General features: G+C 41.9%; 1 protein-coding gene across 1 annotated transcript in view; it reads right to left on the bottom strand.

Annotated features, from left to right (window-relative positions):
• The window catches only part of SLC7A14 (solute carrier family 7 member 14), an 83,911-nt gene that overhangs the window by 10,512 nt on the left and 61,594 nt on the right, over positions 1-11,805 (bottom strand). The gene's annotated exons all lie outside the window — the stretch shown is intronic.

Here is an 11,805-nt window from a genome sequence, read left to right as displayed (position 1 = left end):
GAGAGAGAGAGAGAGAGAGAGAGAGAGAGAGAGAGAGAGAGAGAGAGGGAGAGAGAGAGAGAGATGACTTGTCCAGGACCTGGCATATAGTGGACACTTAATAAATGCTTGTGGGTTGATTGCCCAGGGTCACAGTCCCAAGTAGAAAGGAGTAAGCAGCAGAAGTGTGTTTTGAACCTGAGTCCTTCAACAAAATCAAGCCTCCTAGCAGTCCTTTCATTCTGCCATACTGCCCTTTCGTTGTGACAATGTGTTGGGTGCGAGGTACCGTATATGTAAAACCTCTGATTTCCACAAACACACTGTCTAAGGTTTCCCTTGGAGTTACCTGAGGAGATAGTGGGCTCCCCATTCCTTGGGGTCTTCTAGCAGAGGTTGACTGACCACTTGTAGTGATAAAGAAAATTCTTATTTGGGCACATGCTGAACCTGATACTTCTGAGGTCCCTTCCAACTCCCGAATTCCAGCATTTTGTGATTTCCAAATATAGTGCTAGTTGCATCTCATGGTTACGGTGGTGAGGAGTTCATAGGAGCCATCCATATTCTTGCCAGCCATCAATCAATCAACTAGTATTATGAAATACCTACTATGTGCTAGGTACTATGCTAGACAAAGGAGATAGAAAGACAGAAATGTAACAGCCCCTGCTCTCAAGGGGCTTACATTTTATTAGGGTAAACTAGAAAGCCTCTAAGAATAATAGCTTCTTAAAATTAGGAACTTACCAAACACCACCAAACATGAAAATTTCAATATGCAAAGAACCAAAATGAGGAAATAATCTTCTTATAGCAGTGGTAGGTTATTCCCTCACTCAATTATTTCCAATATCTCCCTACTGCTGCTAGGATATAATATCAGCTCCTCAGCCTGGCATGTAAGGCTCACCCTTTCCAACCTTGAGACTCTGGGATTCCGTGATTCTATGAAGGCACTCAACAGTCAGCCCACAAGCATTATTAAGTGCTTACTATGTGCCAGGCACATAGCCCATCAGAGCTTCAATTTCCTCTTCTGCAAAAGGAGGATAATAATACATATACTGCCTACCTTCTGGAATTGTGAGGAAAACATCTTTACTAACATTGAAATACTATGTAAATGTGAATAGCTGTTATTATTGTCATGATTTCAGGGGTGGCTAAGTGATATGGTAGCTTTGTAAATACTAGCTATTGTTGTTGTTAATTATCATTTCAGTGGCTGGAAAGAGAAAGCTGGTGGTGAGAGCGGGGAGGAGGAGAAAGGAGAAAAAGAGACACTCAATATTCTCCCAGGACCTGAGTCTTAATACTTAAATTCAAAACACCTTTAACTAACTTCTCTTCTGTAGGAAACTTGACTCGAGTTAAAAGAGAACCCTCCCCCCCAGGCACAGTACTCAAATAGTTAAACCAAAGACCCCATAACTCGGTGGGCCCCAAAGCTCTTGGAAGAAATCCAGGACAAAGATCCAGTTCTGAAAAGAAGTGTGCTTGGGTAAACAATGGCGGGCATCCTCCTCGTCCCACAGGCACAGAGCTTGGCACACATGGGTGGGTCGGCCAGCAGGGCCTTAGGAGGGAGGAGGCCCACCTGACCTTGGGTTGGGTGGATCCCCCTCTTCCTGGGGAGTCCCTTCCCCACAGGAAGCCCTGCCTGCTGCAGATAACCACAGGGCTTTTGTTTGGCTTGTGGACTTTTTTCTTTTTTATTACTTTGGTATCAAATTTCCAAAGCAGGCATGTCCAGGATGGTGTAATGGAGGCATGGAGAGAGGATGGTAATGAGGTGGTTGGTCCCGTGGGCTCACTGAGTTCCTTTAAAAAAAGATCATGTATTCCCGATGAGTTGCAATAGCAATTAGATTTTATTTTTTATTCCATTTAATACTGTGTAGCCAGGAAGGCATCACTGAGGGTGGGAAGGCAAGATGTTGAACCAGACTGGCTTTCTAATTGACATAACACAAAGTAAGTATACTGAGCTCAGCATGCCCCAAAGGAGCTCGTTAGCTTCCCCTGGAAATTCTATTTCCCTGTTTCTGCTGAGGCTACCACAATCTTGCCCATCATCTAGTTTTGCAGTCTTGGAATCTTCCTCCATTTTTCTTCCCTCCTCTTACAACCAAATCTGGTGAATTTGACTTCCACAATATCTCTTATCATCCCCTTAGTTCCACCTGTAAGCTTGGCTATTGCATCAGCCTCCAACTGGAAACTCCTTGTTTTCAGTCTGCCCCTTCTCCAAACCATCCTCCACACAGCTGCCAAAATAGCCTTAATTTTTGTTTGTTATTATTAGCTAAATAAACATCACCAAACTCGAACATTTAAATACACAAAGAGTCAATATGAGAAAATAGTCCCCCTATGGGAGAAGTCAGGTCATTCCCCTGTTCAGGAATTTTAAATAGCTCCCTATTGCCTCAAGGATAAACTATCAGCTCCTCAGCTTGGCATTTAAGACCCTTTGCAGTCTTATTTCACATTGCTCTCATTCACACATTCTATTTTTTTGCCAATGCTTGTTGTCAGAACTCAGTATGCCATTTCTCTTGGTGCAAAGGGCCTCCTCACATCCAGCTCTTAGAACACTTAAGTTTCTTTGAAGGCTCATCTCCTATAAGAAGCCTTTCCAACTGCCCCAGGTGTTAGTGCTATCTCGCGCCTCAAATTATCTCATATTAATTTATTTTTATGTGCTATATTCTATTCTTCTTTCCTTCCCTCCCCTCTTGAAAAACACAAGTTCATGGATGGCAGGGATTATCCTTCATTTGGTCACTGTGTTCTTAGTGCCCAACACCAGGGCCTTGCACATAGTAGGTTCTTAATAAATGCTTATTGAATTAAAAGACATTTCACTACTTTCTACCTCAGTTTCCTATCTGTAAATAGGAAATCTTGTCTGTGCTGCCTTCTTTCTCTGGGAGATGTGATTTCTATGGGGTTTTAACAAAGTTTTGCTAATACTTCTCAAAAATCATGAGAGCAATTTCATAAGAATGGGAGTGGCGATCAAACAATAACCCCACCTTACCCCACTTAGCAGCCCCTATACTTTTCTCATGTGAGAACACAATTTGATCAGAGGTGTAAGCAAAATCTGGACACCTCTGTTGAATCAATCGAAGGCAATTCAACTAGGCACGATAGGAAATCTAATGGGATTGGCTTAACCAATGAACTAGTTTAGAATTGTGCATTCAAGAGTTTGTCAGCTTAGTGGTGAGAGCCTCTGTCAAACCTCTGAGAAGGAATCACTTGGGCCAAAGGAGAAAGCTCTAGCCTCAGCCCCCCAGTCTCAGTTTTTTTCCCTCCCTCTTCCCCACTACTTTGGCTGGAGGAAGACCTCATGAATGTTGAAATGCTGGGATTGTCCCCTAGTGTCCTAGTCTTAGCACTGTCCGCAGAACAGTTATCTGTATCAGAAGCCCAGGACAAATTAGACACATTAAGGAAAAGGTCACTTTAAGACTCGAAAGAGTCCAGCAGAATTACCTAAGGAGAACATATTGAAACTCCAACAAAAGGATGTCTAAGACCCTTGCCACATGTGCTTAAAGGTTGAGCCCACTTTCCTTTTGGATTCTGGTGGGAGTGAATGTCATAGATTGCTAGTGGAGATGTTTTGTACCAACTTCAGTGGATAGATAGCTTGACTTGGAGTCAGGAAGCCTGGAATTTAAATCTGGCCTGAGATACTCACTAGTTGTGTGACCCTGGGTAAGTCACTTACTCTTTACTTCAGTTTCCTTGTCTGTAAAATGAGGATAATAATAGCCCCTACCTCCCACGATTGTTGTAAGGATAAAATGAGAAAATATTTGTTCATTGCTTTCCGAATCTTAAGGTACTATATAAATGCTAGCCATTATTATTATTACTACACCATTTTAGTAAGTAAACCTTTCTAAAGGTTAATTAAGTATGGCTGACTAATTGATTTCAACTAATAAATATGAGGGGAAACATTGGTGTGGGCTCTTGGATTAGAAAGATACCACCCAACTTCTCAGGTCTACCTCTAGAATCCTAAGGTGAGACATAGCAGTTACCTTCTGGGAATCCAACTTGCCAATCCAAGTGGTGGTTGAGCTAATAGCTCCAGAGAATGTCCTCATAAATAGAATTATTATTATTGTTATATCCCACCATGGGATTAGAGATATAGACCTGGAAGGGATGGCTTTTAAGACTTATAAGCCAACCGCCTAATTTTATCATTGGGAAACTGAGGCAGAGAGAGGTTAAATGACTTGACTAAAGTCACTCAGGCAGCAATTAGCAGACCCTGAATTTAAACCCATGTCTTCTGACTCCAAATGCAACACTCTATCTGAACTTAACTTGGAAGGTTGTATGCTTTGGCTGTGATGGATGTGGAGCCTATGAAAATTTCGTGGACTGGTAGATATAAAAAAATTAATCATGTACAATGAGGCTTTAGTTCACTAGAATTGAGTAAGACAATTGGGCATTGGAAACAGAAGAAAGTTTTCCAAGGAGGTTGAAATCTTCCTCCCTGGAGATGCTTAAATTTAGGCTAGATGGCCTTTAATTAGTCTCCATGGTCAGTAGTCTGAATGACCTTTTACAGGTCGAAGGGGGATAGTTAAATGATGCTGAGACTTCTTTCAGCTCTCTATTTCTCTAATTCTCCAAGTATATAATTTTAGCAAAGGCTTCTGGGGCTCTGGGAAGAATGGTACTACTGTGATGTAAGTCATGGTTTTATTAGTATTTCATTTCAGTGTTTCCAGGTGGCAATTGCTAGGCAATGAGAGATAGATGGGGTTATGATATAGGACATCTAGCAATGTCAGGGGGCAAGGCTGGGCTAGAGCTTAGAAGGATCTAGCACTTGGGGAATTATAATTTAGCAAAAAAGAGTGCTGATATGGAGACAAAAGACTTGGATCTGAGTTGTGGCTATGCCAAAACTCAACCCATTTCTTCACTGAGTTACCTTGAGCCAATGGCTTCATCCGTCAAATGAGAGGGTTTGGCAGGCTGCTCTCAGAAATAACATTCTGGGATCCTTTGCCTATGCTTGCAACTCAACTGTTGGCTTTTAACTACAGTGTGAATTTTCACTCATCTTTTCCAGATTCCTTTCCTCTGAGATTTCCAACTTTTTTAGCCTTACAAAATCCACAGGTTTACAAGATCTCTTATTTCTTTCCATCTCTCTTATTTCTCAAGAAATATTTGCTAGTTCCAGAACCCTTTGCCCATCAGATTTTAGCTCGGTTAGCTCTTTACCCTTTTATTTCTATTCTCTGTCTCTATTAGCTAATTATGTTTGATGTATGGGAGGTCGCTATCCCAAATCATTCTCTCGTTCCTGATTGGTCCACATCCACTGGTAGAAGTGACACCTATGTGACCAGTTTTGTTCCCCCCAGTTTCTGTCTCATCTTGGGGAAAGTAGGCATTGCTTTCTTCTTCCCACCTCACTTATGGCCACATATGTGTTCTGGGCTCACTCTCTAGAGCAGGTCCAATACCTGGCCTGCCTCTCTGCTCTACCCTTGCTGTGATCCTGACCTCCTTCCATTTTTTTCCCCTCGAGTAAAAAGCCAGCTTTTCAGATACCATTTGATGCAAAGAGCCCTACTGTAGGTAATCATCTCTCCTATATACCTCTTTAGTTAGTCTTGTTTGTTTCATTCTCCACTATCATGTGTCCTTTCTCTTTGGACTAATTTAACACCCTTTCGCAGGCAATGTCCTTGGCTATTTGAAGGCCTCTGTTGCCAGATGGAAACATAGTGATAGTGGGGAACTGCGAACAGGTGCTAGGCAGCTTGGTTACACAGTGACTAGAGCCCAGACCCGGAGTCAGAAAGACCTGAGTTCAAACCTGACTTTAGATATTTAGTGGTTATGTGACTTTGGGCAAGTCACTTAACTGCTGTCTGCCTCAGTTTCCTCAACTGTAAGATGGGGATAATCATAGTATCTACCTCATAGGGTTGTGTGAGGATTAAATAACATAATATTTGTAAAGTGCTTTGCAAACCTTAAAGAAATATATAGATGCTAGTTATTATTCTTAGATGAAAAATTCAGAGAAACTTGGGAATACATGAATGAACTGAGGCACAGTAAAGCGAGCAGGACCAGAGCAATTTGCACAATGACCACAACCATTGAAAGGCTTCAGAACACTGATCAGTTGTAACTTCAGAAGACTGATGGCAAGACATGACTCTTCTCTCTCAACAGAGAGGTGGTTGACCATTGGTTCAGAATGAGTCATACATTGTCAGATGTGGCCAATGTGGGTCAGTTTCTTTTGCTTAATTTTATTTTGTAACGAGAAAATGCTCTATGGGAGTGGGTAGGGACTCACTGGAGAGTGCCACAAAAAAGAAAAACTGGCAACAGCTAAAGCTAAGGCAAAAGAATGAGGCAGGCAGTATTAGCCCAAATGCAGACACTTAAAAGAATGATAGCACTTAGCACATTGTAGGTGCTTAGTAAATGTTTGTTGATTAAACATTCAACAAACTGAGATCGAAGGATCCCTTTTGGATGAGCCCAACCTAATTTTGGGTTCCCTTCCCTGCCAGTTCTGCCCCTTTGCAACACTCTCAAACTTGTTGTTCAGGTATCTGACTCTCTGTGACCCCATGGACCGTAGCACACTAATATCGTCCATGGGGTATTTTTGGCAAAAATGTTGGAGTGGTTTGCCATTTCCCTCTCTAGTAGAGTAAGGCAAACAGAGGTTAAGTGACTTGCTCAGGATCATATAGCTAATAAGTATCTGAGACTGGATTTGAACTCAGGTCTTCCTGACTCCAGGCCCAGTGCTCTATCCACTGAACCATCTAGCTGCTCTCAAACTACTGACCTGGATTTCTAGATCTTGCATGTGCTTCCTTTGTCTGGCCTCTGCCCCCTTGCTGTCTGTTGGTCATCCCGGTTTTTGGACTAATAACTGTTATGGTCTGCTGCTTCCTGGCCAAAAGCTTTTTTACCAGGAGTGGTCTTTGTTCCACTCATAGTCAAACCAGGAGAAATAGTAAGGTCCTTCATCTTTCTCTGCCTCTCTCACCATTACCACTTCACAGCACAGGTGGGTCTTTACTGCTGGTTGGCAATCTACTCTTTTATCTGCTCTTATGATTTTTCTATTTTATTTTCTACAGGTGATTTCCAAACCTTTTCTTCTCAGACTCACCTCTAGTTGCCACTTTCCTCACCCACCCTGTTCTCCATACTTACAGCATGGAACATAGCTTTCTATGTCTCCCCACTCCTTTTCTTTTCCTTTCCTTTTTTAAAGCGGTTCTGTCTTCCTAACCTTTTATTTCATTGAGATGATTGAGGCCATCCAGTGTGAACTCTCTCACCTTCCTTCCTACATTCCTAAAAAATTTCTCAACATTATCACGCATCCTTACTTCCTGCCCTCTTGTCACAGAAGAGATATCCCAAATTTTCACGAAGGTCAAGCCTTTAAATGGCGCCATCTTTCTCTTTCCTCTCTTTTCCTTCCTAATCTTTGGTCCAGTAGGCAACCTCTCTTCCTCCTGTATTTTCAATTTCTCCTCCACTGACTCCTCCCCATTCTGCTACATAATCCTTAGGTCTTCCCGATCCTAAAAACAGATCTTCTTCGATCCTTTGACCCTTCTGATCCAACTATTTAACTATTATCTTTTTACTTTTCCTCAGTGTAAACTTTTTGGAGAAGTTGCCAACATTTGATGTTTCCGCTTTCCATTACTCCCTTCAGCTTCTTGTATAATCTACTTTCTGCCCTTCCCAGTCTAGTCAAACTATCTCCTCAAAGCTCATCACGCCATCCTGGCTCTCTTCCTAATTGCACATTCTCTGTCTCCTTCACTTGTGCCTTTTCTTCTCCCTGTTGACACAGTGTGGATTTTCCACAAGGGACTGTCCGTGGCCTTCTCTTTTGACAATTTTGTTTATTCCTTTAACGTCAACCTCCACCCCCATACAGATTAGTCCCAAATATGTATCTCCAGTCTTAATGACGTTTGTGAGCTTTGGACCTTCATCTCCTACTGCCTACAAGACAGGTCCTACACCAAGTTTATTATCTAGCTTCTCTTTTGGATTTCACCATTTCCCCACCATTTCCCCAGTGTCCTATGTGTATATGTTTGGCTTCCTTTCTCCTTATCTCTCAGATTTATTCAGTTACTGAGTCCTGTCATTTTCACCTCCTTGGGAGCATGGCATCCACAGAGATACCCTCTCTGGATAATATCTCTATCTATACCATGGATAGTATCTCTGCCTCCACCAAGAATAGGGAGCTAGCCTTGAAGTCACCAAGACCTGGGTTCAAATTCTGCCCCTGATATATATTGGCAGTTTGACCCTCAGTAAGTCATTTTAACCTCTAAGTGCTTTAGACTTTAGGGCAGCTAGGTGGCACAGTGGATAGAGTGGCAGCCCTGGAATTAGGAGGACCTGTGTTCAAATCCAGCCTCAGACACTTACTAGCTGTGTGACCCTGGGCGTGTTACTTAACCCTGTTTGCCTCAGTTTCCTCATCTGTAAAATAAGCCTGAGAAGGAAATGGCAAACCACTCCAGTATCTTTGCCAAGAAAACCCCAAATAGGGTCACAAAGAGTTGGACACGACTGAAAAATGACTCAAGAACATTGAGAACAATACTCAGTGCTGATTGGACCACATCTAGGTACATTCTTCAATTTTGAATACCACATTTTAAGAAGGCCATTGATGAACTGATACATTTCCAGATCACCTCATCACTGTGGTGATTGCCTAGTTAGTGCCTCTGTATCCAGGCTCCCCCCTCTCTAACCAATCCATCACATTAGCCACCAAACTGAAATTCCTGAAGTGCTAGTTTGACGATGTTACTTCCCTCTTCAAGAAGCTTCTGTAACTCCCTATTGCCCTTGGGATAAAACACAACTCCTCTGTTTGGCATTTAAAGCTCTTTCCAGTTTCACTCTAGTCTATCTTTCCAGGTTGGGTTCCCATTGCTTCCTCCTCATGCACTTTGTATTACAGCCATGGCTGTGATATGGTATTCTTGGTACTCTGTGGTACCAGGAATACTCTATGGTATTCTATGGCTTTTTGGTACTCCATCTACAACATGCCATCTCCATAGTCTTTGCCTATACTGTGCCCCAAACCTGGAATGCTCTTCCTCTTCACCACCATCTCATGGAATCCCTAGCTTCCTTTAAAGCACAGTTCATAGGCCACCTCAAATTGTGCCTCTGGTGCCCAGCACACTGCCTGGAACATAGTAAAACCTTAAATAAATACTTGTTGACTTGTTTTGACCTATTATTAGAGGTATTTCCAGTTTCTTCCTTGTACTAGGGCTCCCTGACTTTCAATATTACATTTTATTGGCTCTCTATGCGTATATTTTGTATATACTTACCTGTGTATATGTAGTATGGGTTTTCCTGGCTGACTGTAAACACTTTGAAAGCACTTTTTGTCTCTGTATAACCAGTGCCAAGTATAACAGCTGCTGCTTAGTAGGTGCTAAATAAATGCTATTGAATTGAACTGAACCCAGCATTTCCTTACATTTTTTATAGGCACTTCTTGCTTCCCTGCAAGGGAGGAGTCTGGGAAGAGGAGTGGGGAGAAAGCTAGCTGCCCCTCCTGTGTCCCCTGCTTCTAACCCTAGCTAGGGATAAAAGTGACACCAAGCCACATTTCTGTCGTACCTAAAGGTTTACAAATACTTTTTCCCCTACCGCAAATAGATCATACAAGCCTAATTTCCTCCATTTTACAAATAAGTCAACCAAGGTCAAGAGCTTGCATGTTCACATGGCCAATGGTGGGGTAGACTGGATTTGGCACACTTAGATTGAAATCCCAGCTTTTATTTAGTAGCTGTGTGACTTTGGGTAAGTTACTTTGCTGTTCCTTCTGGGCCTCACTTTCCTCATGTCCACAGTGAAGGCACTAGACTAGATGAGCTTTAAGGTATCCCCCAGCTTTGAATCTTAAGGATTAAAAATGGACCCTGGGACTTCTGCTGCTTTTGTTTAGTTGGTTTCATTTGTGTCTGACTCCTTGTGACCCCATTTGGGGTTTTCTTGGCAGAGATACTGGAGTGGTTTGCCATTTCCTTCTCCAGTTCATTTTACAGATGAGGAAACTGAGGCCAACAGGGTTAAGTGACTTGTTCAGGGTCACACAGCTAGTAAGTGCGTGAAACCAAAGCTAGAAAGTGATTTGAACTCAAGTCTTCCTGACTCCAAGTCCATCATACTATCCACTGCCCCTTGGACTATTGTACTACAAGTCCAGGGTTCTTCCTACTTCCCTGCATTGCTTCCATGAAAGGGCGGCTAATGTATTAGGAGATGAAGGATTTCAGCTTGGTTCTCTTCTCAAGGGCACTTGCATTTTAATGGGTATTTCCAGTCATCTATTGCTCAAATCACATGGTGATCATGGGGACTTGACTGAGGAAATGTTCACTCTGTTATTCCTCTACATATTAGATAGAGCAATTTTTACATCAAGAATTGGCAAGAATTGGCCGCTTGGGCTAAATAAAAAAGACTTGGAATATCTATTTCTCAAATCACAAAGTAATGCTGGGGACTTGGGTGAGCAAATATTCATTGTTATATGTATCAAAAAGATAATTTAAAAAATTTGAAGAACTGGCAAGAGTTGGATGCTTGGTATGAAACTAACATAGAAATCATCACTTTTCAAGGAAGCTGATGTTTTGTGAGAAATTCTATTGGGAAATAGTTTTGCTGGCCTTCCAAAGAAGAGTGCGGTTCAGTGGAAAGTTGACTAGATTTTGAGCAGTGGGGCCCAAGTTTGCATCTTCGATCTTGCTACTTGTAACCTTTGTAACTTTGGGCAAGTCTCTATCTGTCTGGGCTTCAGCGTCCCCATCTGAAACTAGATGATTTTAAAGGGTCCTTTCAGTTCTAAAGTTTGTGATCTTAAAGTTTACAACTCAACCCAATCCAATCCAACCCAACCCAACCCAATCTAATCCAACCCATACCAAGAAAAATATGCTTTCCATAAAGCATTTCAAGGAATGACTGACCCTCAGACTCGAAAGATGCCACAGGAAAGACAATTGTGCTCTCTCTTCCCTGATGATGTTTTCATGGTCGCTGAATCTCTCCCAGCTGAAGCCCATATGAACAATACTAGACTTTCTTTTACACAAATGTATTACCAGTGAGCAAAACAAAAATATTCTTTGGCTGGGGCTCCCTTTGTGGGGCTTAATGAACATTTGACATTTGTATTCCTTTTCTCGGCTCTGGGAGAAAAAGAAACAAAAGCTGGGTGATTCTGTAGGGACATTGGCTACTTTATACTGCATGAGTTCTGTTGTTTCTGAAGGTCAACACTTTTAGCAAAACATTCTTGCAAAAAATGATCTAACAAATCCTTGCTTATCAAAAGTGAGAGAAGAAAAATGAACATTAAAGAAGCTTATCAAGCAATGACAACATGGAAACTAACATAGAAATCATCACTTTTCAAGGAAGCTGATGTTCTGTGAGAAATTCTATTGGGAAATAGTTTTGCTGGCCTTCCAAAGAAGAGTGCGGTTCAGTGGAAAGTTGACTAGATTTTGAGCAGTGGGACCCAAGTTTGCATCTTTGATCTTGCTACTTGTAACCTTTGTAACTTTGGGCAAGTCTCTATCTGTCTGGGCTTCAGCGTCCCCATCTGAAACTAGATGATTTTAAAGGGTCCTTTCAGTTCTAAAGTTTGTGATCTTAAAGTTTACAACTCAACCCAATCCAATCCAACCCAACCCAATCTAATCCAACCCAACCCAATCC

This window comes from Vombatus ursinus, unplaced genomic scaffold (assembly GCF_900497805.2).
Source record: "Vombatus ursinus unplaced genomic scaffold, bare-nosed wombat genome assembly UNPS02014810.1, whole genome shotgun sequence".
Lineage (NCBI taxonomy): Eukaryota > Metazoa > Chordata > Mammalia > Diprotodontia > Vombatidae > Vombatus > Vombatus ursinus.
The sequence above is the reverse complement of the archived record's forward strand: the minus strand, read 5'-3'. Positions and strand labels throughout refer to the sequence as shown.